This window comes from Podarcis raffonei, chromosome 4 (assembly GCF_027172205.1).
Source record: "Podarcis raffonei isolate rPodRaf1 chromosome 4, rPodRaf1.pri, whole genome shotgun sequence".
Taxonomy (NCBI): Eukaryota; Metazoa; Chordata; class Lepidosauria; order Squamata; family Lacertidae; genus Podarcis; species Podarcis raffonei.
Window position 1 is genome coordinate 107,180,853 of NC_070605.1, and position 10,866 is coordinate 107,191,718.

Genomic DNA, 10,866 nt, shown 5'->3' on the forward strand with positions numbered 1-10,866 from the left:
AGCCTACTTGAACCCAGACCTCCAGGAGGAACTGTACATGCTTCCTCCTCCAGGGTTTGAGGTCAAGGGGCAAGGCATTGTTTGGCGATTGCACAAATCGATTTATGTGCCGAGACTCACATGTGTGCATGAAAACAAGCCTTGACTGCCATGGCAATCAGAGGGGCAAAGGTGGAACAAACCGGAAGTTTCTCCTGAGTGGCTTTCATCGGAGACTACTGAGAGAATGAAAAGAAGCAGAGTAGAGCCTTACCTCTTCCATCCATTTGCATCTAATTTGATTAATGCAATAAGAAAAGATTTTAAATGAGGAGACAGCTATAATGATAGTATTTGCTCCTTCAATGCGTATTGCTTTTCCAAGAAAACAAAGTGGTGCTAGGTCTAACAACTGATCTAGGGAATAGAGAAACAGAGACAGACCAGCTGTTTCCAAACACCATTCTTTTCTCCAGGGAATAGCAGAATGGCTATTGAATGGCTATTAGGTGCAGTGGTGTAGCGTGGGTTGTCAGCATCCGGGGCAAGGCAAGTAATTTGCGCCCCCTAACACGTGGATTTTAGCAGGGGGCAGAGAGCTGCGAGTGCGAGCGTGCCCCCCCAGATCTTGCGCCCGGTGCGGCCGGCCCCCCCTGCACCCCCCACGCTACGCCACTGGTTAGGTGTAATAAACCCATCTATCCGTAGCGGCAGCTGCGTCTTTACACCTGGCTTCCAATCCTTACAAATGAATTCTTACAGGAAATAAATGCAATTTAAGATAAGGACCCAGGGAAAGTCTAATAGAAATCTTATTATCCAGCACATATAAGAGCTTAGTGAAGCTTTTCCTTGGGAAAACCTCCACTCTGTAATGGGAAACAAATATTGGGCTTGAACTATCTAGGGAGGTGGGACTATTTTGAACAACGCTCAACCTTCTCTGAATACAAATTAAGAACACTGACATGGTAAAATTGACCAGCAATACATGTGGATTATAAATCAAAAGGAGAACTGGTTGGGCGGACTGGCATGAGAATGGGAAGTGACAGAAATGTGTTAGGCACAACTCCGTAGTAGCCAATGGTTCAATGGGATGGGACTGATGTCATGATCTCCACTCAGGGGCAGGCAGGTCTCCCTGAGAAGGAAATCTCCCCTTGTCTCACATAAGTCTCAAAGGTCCTCCCTGAGGTTCAGCAAGTGTACAGGGACTGCCACCTCACTTTAAAAGACCAAATGGTCACTGCACAGAGACCGAGGCTCTACTATGGCAGTCAGTGTCATGGCTGATGCTCACCTGTGGTGATTGGAGGGAGCCATCAGCTAGGGTTGCAATGTGAATGTCTAGCTCAGCAAGAATGAGGGGCACAGGGGGGTGTTAAGAGTGTGCTGCAGATAATGCCAAGGTTTCAGGTTCAGTCCCTGTATGGGACTGCTGCATATTCCTGCCTTACAGGGTCCCTTCCAGCTCTACAGTTCTATGATCTCAGATGCCAGTCTTCAGCTTGTCAACCAGGACAAATGCCCAGAAGATAGCTGGGTCATGTTGACTGAACTGTATCACTAGGTTTTGGTACATTCGGGAGTGTGCTGTTTTCCAATCTGGCTGATTTTGGATGTGCAGTAAGTGGGCACTTCACCTTATTCATAAATATGTGATGCTTTTATTGTCCTTACTCTCACCTGCAAAATTTGCCTCTTAACTAAACTCTGTTTCCCTTCCAATTGCTTGGATGTTGACCAGAACAAAAATCTCTCCCTCTCAAGTTCCAACTAAATAAAAAAATTCCTTCCAGTAGCACCTTTGTTGTTGTTTCGTCATTTAGTCGTGTCCGACTCTTCGTGACCCCATGGACCAGAGCACGCCAGGCACTCAGCTTCAAGATCTATCCTTCCAGTGAGCACTCAGGGCTGATTTCCTTAAGAATGAAACAGTTTGATCTCCTCGCAGTACATGGGACTCTCAAGAGTCTCCTCCAGCACCAGAATTCAAAAGCATCAATTCTTCGGTGATCAGCTTTCTTTATGGTCCAGCTCTCACTTCCATACAACACTACTGGGAAAACCATAGCTTTAACTATATACGGACCTTTGTTGGCAAGGTGATGTCTCTGCTTTTTAAGATGCTGTCTAGGTTTGTCATTGCTTTTCTCCCAAGAAGCAGGCTTCTTTTAATTTTGTGACTGCTGTCACCATCTGTAGTGATCATGGAGCCCAAGAAAGTAAACTCTCTCACTGCCTCCATTTCTTCCCCTTCTGTTTGCCACGAGGTGATGGGCCCAGTGGCCATGATCTTCGTTTTTTGATGTTGAGCTTCAGACCATATTTTGCACTCTTCTCTTTCACCCTCATTAAAAGGTTCTTTAATTCCTCCTCACTTTCTGCCATCAAGGTTGTGTCATCCACATACCTGAGATCGATGATAGTTCTTCCAGCAATCTTAATTCCAGCTTCGGATTCATCCAGCCCAGCCTTTCGCATAATGAATTCTGCATATAAGTTAAATAAGTAGGGAGACAATATACAGCCTTGTTGTACTCCTCTCCCAATTTTGAACCAATCAGTTGTTCGATATCCAGTTCTAACTGTAGCTTCTTGTCCCACATAGAGATTTCTCAGGAGACAGATGAGGTGATCAGGCACTCCCATTTCTTTAAGAACTTGCCATAGTTTGCTGTAGTCGACACAGTCAAAGTCTTTTGTGTAGTCAATGAAGCAGAAGTAGATGTTTTTCTGGAATTCTCTTTCTTCATAATCCAGCACATGTTTGCTATTTGGTCTCTGGTTCCTCTGCCCCTTCTAAATCCAGCTTGCACTTCTGGGAGTTCTTGGTCCACATACTGCCTAAGCCTGCCTTGTAGAATTTTAAGCATAACCTTGCTAGCATGTGAAATGAGCGCAATTGTGCAGTAGTTGGAGCATTCTTTGGCACTGCCCTTCTTTGGGATTGGGATGTAGACTGATCTTCTCCAATCCTCTGGCCACTGCTGAGTTTTCCAGCATGCACACAAAAGTTCATACCAATAACAAACTTAGTTGGTCTCTAAGGTGCTACTGGAAGGAATTTTTTATTTTGTTTCGACTACAGCAGACCAACACGGCTACCTACCTGTAACTGTCTCAAGTTCCAGTTCACCATCAAATTTTACTCTGGATGAAATTCATTGTAACAGAGATGGATGGTGCTATGGAAGCCTGGGACAGGGGCCTGAAGGCACCATAGGTAGAAATCACTTCGCCTTCTGTAACGTTAGTGGACATCTGCACTAAGCTCCACCCAAGGCAGCATTGGATTTCATGCAACTATTTCTGTAACTCTTACTTCAGTTTACTCTCCAGCTTCCTTTCATTAAAATAAAGTTCTCTATCTTCCTTAGCCCTTGTAGAAAAACAATACATTAATGTAAGCATTATTTAGTTCTTATCTAAGTTGAGGATTTGCTGTCTTTTTGTAGTCTATGGGTCTGAATTACAATATTACCTTTGAGAAAACTCATAAGAAAATTTGCATGTTCTGTGTCTATGTTGTCGGGAGAAGTGAAGATCAGCTGGAAAACTCTAATTGGAATTGTGGCTATTCTGATAAAAAGTAGCTGTTTCAAGTGTGCTTTTACAAAATATACTAAATGCTTTGCAGTCCAAATTTGAGCAGTGATGTATATTTGCAGGATCTAATATCAAAATGTGAGGCAACATATAATTAACCTGTTTGATATATTCCTAATGCACAGGTGGAATCAGAAGTGGCCTTAAATATTTGCCCAAGATAAACCTGGCCAAGTCTTTTTAATGAACCATTGATTTTGACAGTTTTCTTTTAAATGTTGTGTAATAAATCATCTCATCAAAGGAGATCTTTCCAATACAGAGGCTTTCTAAATGATTTGAAAATATGTGTTATGATTTGGGCAAAACTTTGGAAACCAACCTAACATTTGTCCCAGCTGGCAGCCACTGCATTTGCTGGTGATATATAAAGCTCTTTGTGTGTGCATCCGGAGAAAGATGTGTGCCTTTCGTTGAAGTACCCCAGTCAGTTCATAATGGAGAGATGTTGGCAGCATTCAGAGAGGCAGATGCTTACCTGTTCTCCAACCATGTACAAGATTGGCTCATTGACAAGGTGAAAAGAAGGACAAGTCGTCACAGAATGGGGGCATTAGGCAGCTGGCTCCCTGTGGTGGAAGGTAAGCTGGTCACCTAGGGATGCTTCCTAGACTGTAGCAGATCTCATTAATCCATGCCAACATATGCACCTGCCTTAAAAAGCACGCAGTTATTTAAACTGGGGGAGCAAAACAATCAACAAAGTATCCAATATTTAAAAGTTGGCATTGCAACATTAAAATGTATTTTATGATTCCCTGTCAGAGTAGAGAAACAAGCTGGTACCGTCTGATTGTGCAAAAAACTGTGATGAATGCTGAAGGTGTAACTCCGCCCTCTGTTTAGAGAGAACAAGGTACAGAAGATCCATCCAGGCATAAGTGAGAACATTGAAGAGGAGGGATTGTGCGATTCTGCCCTCCTGCTCTTTCCTCTTCATCCTCTCTTGTTTGCCGTGCACCAAGAGCACTGCATAGCACAGTGGCAGGAGGAAGCTTATTCTACATAAATGATGGATTCATTCAGGGGCAGACAAAGGGAGCCTACAGATGCAGTTGCACTCTAAATGCCATCACTCTCAGCCATAGGTGCTGAGGGGCCCAGCTCTTTTCAGAAAAATCAGGGGGTTGAGGAGGCCAAGTGTGGCGCAGCTTCAGTGGCTGCTTCCTCCTCCCCCTCCCCCTGCTGTGTAAGGGAAAGATGGGGGAGAAGCAGCCCCCAGGCAGTGGCAGTGGCAGCAGCAGGAAAAGGCCAAGCACCAGAGAGGAGGAGCTGTCAGCCACTGAAGCTGCACTGCCATCATGTCTGGCTCTGCCCACTGGATCCTCCTGACATCATGATGTCACATGTGCGATGTTGCGTGTGCGTCTTCAACACACACAATATCTCCCTCACAAGTTGGTGCTTCTGCTCTAAAATATACTTGGAGTTGAGTGTTGATTTCATGCTCTTTATTTCAGCTCATGATAAACAGTGAGTGAGTGCTTTCCTCCAAAACCTCTGGCTATATATACATTATTTACACAATGGGTCCTGTGTGATTGGCTGATTCAACTCCCCCCCCTGAAGCCTGATTGGACTGTTTCTGCAGACCAATCAGGTTGCTGCCTTCCTACCGGCCTATTGTTTTAGGATCAAAGCTCAGTACATAAAACCTCTCCTCTAAGTTCCAGTCGCGCCCAGGAGGTTAGCATTCGTAGTCCTCGAGGTACGCCAGCCCCCTACGTATGCATTGCGACCTGGGGTGTTCCTTGGTCAGGGGTTCTGGCTGTGGCTCATATTCCAGGGCTGCTGGCTGTGACAGGGCTGTTCGGTCTGGCGCAGCAGGCCCACTCGGTTGCGGCTCTGGTTCCTGTGGCTGCTTGGCCCCAGGGGTCACCTCTGTGCTTATTGGTTCTGCCCTCCCCCTGCTCTACAGGTCTCACCACCCAGCTATCCCCTTGGGACCCCTCTGTCAGGCCCTCCTCCCAGTTTTCTCCCAGGAACTGCCACCGTAGCTGATTGCAGTGGCGGCGCCAGCACAGCACCCCCCTCCGTTAGCATCTTGTATGACACGGGACCTTGGTGACTGTCGTGGGTACCCATGCCGGGCCTGCCCCAAAATTCTTTGTGTACACAGGGTCCCAGGCCTCGAAGGTTCGGGGGTCCCTGCTTTCCCCCATTGCTACCTCATCCTGAGCTCTGTCAGGGTGAAGGTGGTCCACTCTAATTGCGAGGCGCTGGCCCATGAGTAGTTCCTCTGGGCTCCGGCCGGTTCGTTGTGCTGAGGGTGCTGTGCTGGGCTAGAAGGAATGCTGTGAAGCCCTTGTGTCATGTGCTTTGCTTGGCCATTGGAGGCGGGGTGGAACGGCGCCGAGCAGACATGGCAGATGACATTTTGCACTGTGAAGGTCTGGAACTTCTCTGACGTGAATGAGGTTCTGTTGTCCGAGATGAGAGTGTCGGGGAGCCCGTGCATTGTGAACAGCCTCCGTAGTACCCGGATGGCCACAGCCGTAGAAGTGGACAGCCGTAGTACCCGGGTGACCTCCAGCCATTTGGTGTAAGAGTCCACCACTACGAAGAATGTTTTTCCCTCGAAGGGGCCAGCAAAATCCATGTGCAGTGCTCGGGTGGACTCCCAGGACTTAACTCCTGGCAAGGGCCTTCATTCTCACTACCCCTGGATGTGTGTCACATAGGGCCGCGAGGACCCTTTGGCGGAGGGGCTGGGGAACAACCACCCTGCTTCCCCATAACAGGCAACTCTTGTGGGCCAACAGTTCATGTTTGCAGGTCATGTAGGTGGCGATTTCTGACCCAGGGCTGCTACTGGGCCATCCCCGCAACACCCAGTCCAGGACCCAGGAGATGACCCTATCTCTCATGGAGTGGTGCACTATTTCCTGTGCCTGGATGGGGTGGTTAGGAAGCAGCCCCAGGCTCATAACATCTTCTCTGGGCACTGGGTTGAGGCCTGCCTCTGGTAGTGGCAGCCGGCTGAGGGCATCCACTTTGCCCATCGCCTCCCCGGACCAATGCATATTGGTAGCCGGCGAGGAAAATCAACCACCTGAGGACATGGGGGGTCTGCTTCTTGGGGGCGAAGAGGCTGAGCAGTGGCTTGTGTTCAGTCACCACAGTAAAGGGCCTCCCGTATAAGAAATTGTGGAATTTTTTTACACCCTTCACGATTGCTAGACCCTCTTTGTCAATTTGCGAGTAGTTCCACTCGGCCGGGCTGAGCATCTGGGAAAAGTATGCCACTGGCACCTCTCTCCTGTCTGGGAGTTTGTGTCCCAGGATGGTGCCGATGCCGTAGGGTGCAGCGTCGCATGCGAGCACCACCGGCAGCCTCTTATCAAAGTGTGCCAAGACCGAGTTTGAGCTGAACAAGTCCTTGACTGCCTAGAATGCGGCCTCCTGGTGCTGCCCCCACACCCACGGGGCCCGCTTGTCTAGGAGTCTGTGAAGGGATTCCACTACCGCCGCTACGGCCGCCTTATGAGGAAGGAAGGCATGGTAAAAGTTCAATAGTCACAAGAAGGCTTTGGAGTTCAGCCTTACCATTGGGCGCCAGAGTATTGCAAATAGCCCGCACCTTGTCACCAGTCAGGTTGACCCCATCTGCATCCACCATAAATCCCAGAAAGTCCACCTGGAGCACTCTTAGTAGGCACTTTTCCTGCTTCACCTTGAGGCCAGCCATCTGGAACCAGTGCAGGACAGTGCGGAGGTGGTCCCTGAACTCCTCAAGCATGGGCCCGGTGATCAACACATCATCAAAGAAGGGGGTGACGCCAGTACTCCCTTTAAGGAGAGAGTCCATTAGATTCTGGAATATGCCTGGTGCCATGCTGACTCCAAATTGTAGCCGCTTGACCCGGAATGTGCCTATGTGCATTACAATCGTTTGTGCCTCAGCTGTGGCCTCATCCACTGGCAACTGCTGATAGGCCTGGGCTAAGTCCAGCTTGCCAAAAAATTTAGACCCTGCCAGGGTGGCGAGTATGCATGGGCCGTAAAGGCTTTGTTTATGGTACACTTGTAGTCCAACGCAGATGTGGACCGAGCCGTTGGGCTTGATGTGCATGACAAATGGGGTTTCCCAGGGTGTGTTGGGCACTGGCTCTAGCACTCCTTGCTCCACGAGCCGGTCCAATTCCTCATCTATGCAGGGTTTCAGGGCGAATGGGACCTGGCTGGCCTTGAGCATAAAAATAACTAAGGGTACAAGACAAGGCTGTCCTTTATCACCATTGCTATTTATTGCGGTCCTGGAAGTTTTCTTAAGGGCTATTAGAAGTAATGATCAGATAAAAGGAGTAACGGTGGGTGTGAAAGAATATAAGGTTAAAGCTTTTGCGGATGATTTAGTATTAACTTTGGAAGCCCCCATGAATACGGTAACAGAAGTGCTGAAAGAAATTGATTGGTTTGGTCAGCTGGCTGGATTTATTTTGATCAAGAAAAAAACTAAAGCAATTATCAAACTCCCATTGGCCAACTCTCCTCAGCCCCGGGCTGGTGGAAGTTGCAGCCCAACACATCTGGAAAGCTTGGCTTAGAGTGGTTCATGTGCTGTAACATAAATGCGGAAAGAGGGTGGGGTCTCCCCCTTTCTCTCCGCCCTTGAACTTGTGGGGGAGTCAAGTCACGGAGGGTGGGTTTTTTGGGGGTGGGGTGGCAAGGGGCTGTGGGGGGAAGAGAAAGGAGAGATTCCTGTAGCTGGATTTCTCATTTTTTTCCTTTCGTTTTTTAATAAAAGGAACAAAATGCACACACACGCACGGGAGAGGAAAAAAACCAATTCCACCCCTCCCCCCATCATACTTCTCCATGCTGTTGTATCAATTGTATAAAAATCTTCCTGAGAATTTTGGGCTGCATGTTCTTCCTCCGCCGCTGCCGCTACCAGCCTTTGCCCTCTCGGCAGCACCCTAGGTACGCAGGGGGACGGGAGGGGCTGGGGGGAGAGAAGCCCCCTCTGCCATGTGCGCTAGTGCGTGCACACACACACACTCCGGGTCCACCACGAAGTTTGTGGTGTGGTGAACCGGCTTATACTCAAGTCAATAGGTTTCCCCAGTTTTTTTGTGGTGAAATTAGGTGCTTCGGCTTATATTCAGTCCAGCTTATACTTGAGTATATATGGTACTTTGAAAAACAGATTTACTAACCAATAAGAGAATGAACAAAAAAGGCCCAATTAGACTCAACAGCAACAAGCAACAAGAGGAACAGCCATTTTAGATCTGGTCCTAACCAATGTTGATGACCTGGTTAGTGGGGTAGAAGTGGAAGGATCATTAGGCGCGAGTGATCATGCTCTTCTGAAGTTTACTATACAGCGGAAAGGAGCAGCCAAGCATACTAGGACTCAATTTCTTGACTTTAAGAAAGCCGACTTCATAAAACTTAGGGAAGTGCTGGGTGAGATCCCATGGACAGTAATACTAAAAGGAAAGGGAGTTCATGATGGCTGGGAGTTTGTTAAGAGGGAGATAGTAAAAGCAAAACTTCAGGCAATACCAATGAGACGGAAACATGGAAGGTACCTAAAGAAGCCAGGGTGGCTATCTAAAGAACTTTTAACTGAGTTAAGATTAAAAAAGGATGTGTACAAAAAATGGAAAAGGGGGGAAACCACCAAAGAGGAATTCAAACAAATAGCCAGCACGTGTAGACACAAAGTCAGAAAAGCTAAAGCACAGAATGAACTCAGGCTTGCTAGAGAGGTTAAAAGCAACAAAATAGGCTTTTATGGGTATGTTCGTAGCAAAAGGAAGAACAAAGAAACAGTGGGGTCACTCAGAGGAGAAGATGGTGAAATGCAAACAGGGGACACAGAAAGGACTGAACTCCTCAATGCCTTCTTTGCCTCAGTCTTCTCCGATAAAGAAAACAATGCCCGACCTGAAGAATTTGGAGCAAATGATTTAGCAGAGGAAACACAGCCCAGAATAACTAAGGAGATAGTACAAGAATACTTGGCTAGTTTAAATGTATTCAAGTCTCCAGGGCCAGATGAACTGCATCCAAGAGTATTAAAAGAACTGGCAGATGTGATCTCAGAACCACTGGCAGTCATCTTTGAGAATTCCTGGAGAACAGGCGAAGTCCCAGCAGACTGGAGGAGGGCAAATGTTGTCCCTGTTTTCAAAAAGGGGAAAAGAGAGGACCCAAATAATTACCGCCCAGTCAGTCTGACATCAATACCAGGGAAGATTCTGGAGCAGATCATTAAGCAAACAGTCTGTGAACACCTAGAAAGGAATGCTGTGATCACCAATAGTCAGCATGGATTTCTGAAAAATAAGTCATGTCAGACTAACCTGATCTCGTTTTTTTGACAGAATTACAAGCCTGGTAGATGAAGGGAACACAGTGGATGTAGCCTACCTTGATTTCAGCAAGGCATTTGACAAGGTGCCCCATGATATTCTTGTAAAGAAGCTGGTAAAATGCGGTCTTGACTATGCTACCACTCAGTGGATTTGTAACTGGCTGACTGACCGAACCCAAAGGGTGCTCATCAATGGTTCCTCTTCATCCTGGAGAAGAGTGACTAGTGGGGTGCCACAGGGTTCTGTCTTGGGCCCAGTCTTATTCAACATCTTTATCAACGACTTGGATGATGGACTCAAGGGCATCCTGATCAAATTTGCAGATGACACCAAACTGGGAGGGGTGGCTAACACCCCAGAGGACAGGATCACACTTCAAAACGACCTTGACAGATTAGAGAACTGGGCCAAAACAAACAAGATGAATTTTAACAGGGAGAAATGTAAAGTATTGCACTTGGGCAAAAAAAAATGAGAGGCACAAATACATGGTGGGTGACACCTGGCTTGAGAGCAGTACATGTGAAAAGGATCTAGGAGTCTTGGTTGACCACAAACTTGACATGAGCCAACAGTGTGACGCGGCAGCTAAAAAAGCCAATGCAATTCTGGGCTGCATCAATAGGAGTATAGCATCTAGATCAAGGGAAGAAATAGTGCCACTGTATTCTGCTCTGGTCAGACCTCACCTGGAGTACTGTGTCCAGTTCTGGGCACCACAGTTCAAGAAGGACACTGACAAACTGGAACGTGTCCAGAGGAGGGCAACCAAAATGGTCAAAGGCCTGGAAACAATGCCTTATGAGGAACGGCTAAGGGAGCTGGGCATGTTTAGCCTGGAGAAGAGGAGGTTAAGGGGTGTTGGTACTAAAGGGTTAAGAGTCGCTCTAATCACTGAGCAGCTGGAAGTCATTAAGCATCCAGGAATGTGAGTTAGTTTGTATAAATA

At 47.4% G+C, this 10,866-nt stretch overlaps 1 pseudogene; it reads right to left on the reverse strand.

The window, feature by feature from the left end:
• Nucleotides 1-5,755: 5,755 nt before the first annotated feature.
• LOC128412412 (uncharacterized) lies at nt 5,756-7,330 on the reverse strand (annotated as a pseudogene).
• Nucleotides 7,331-10,866: the final 3,536 nt, after the last annotated feature.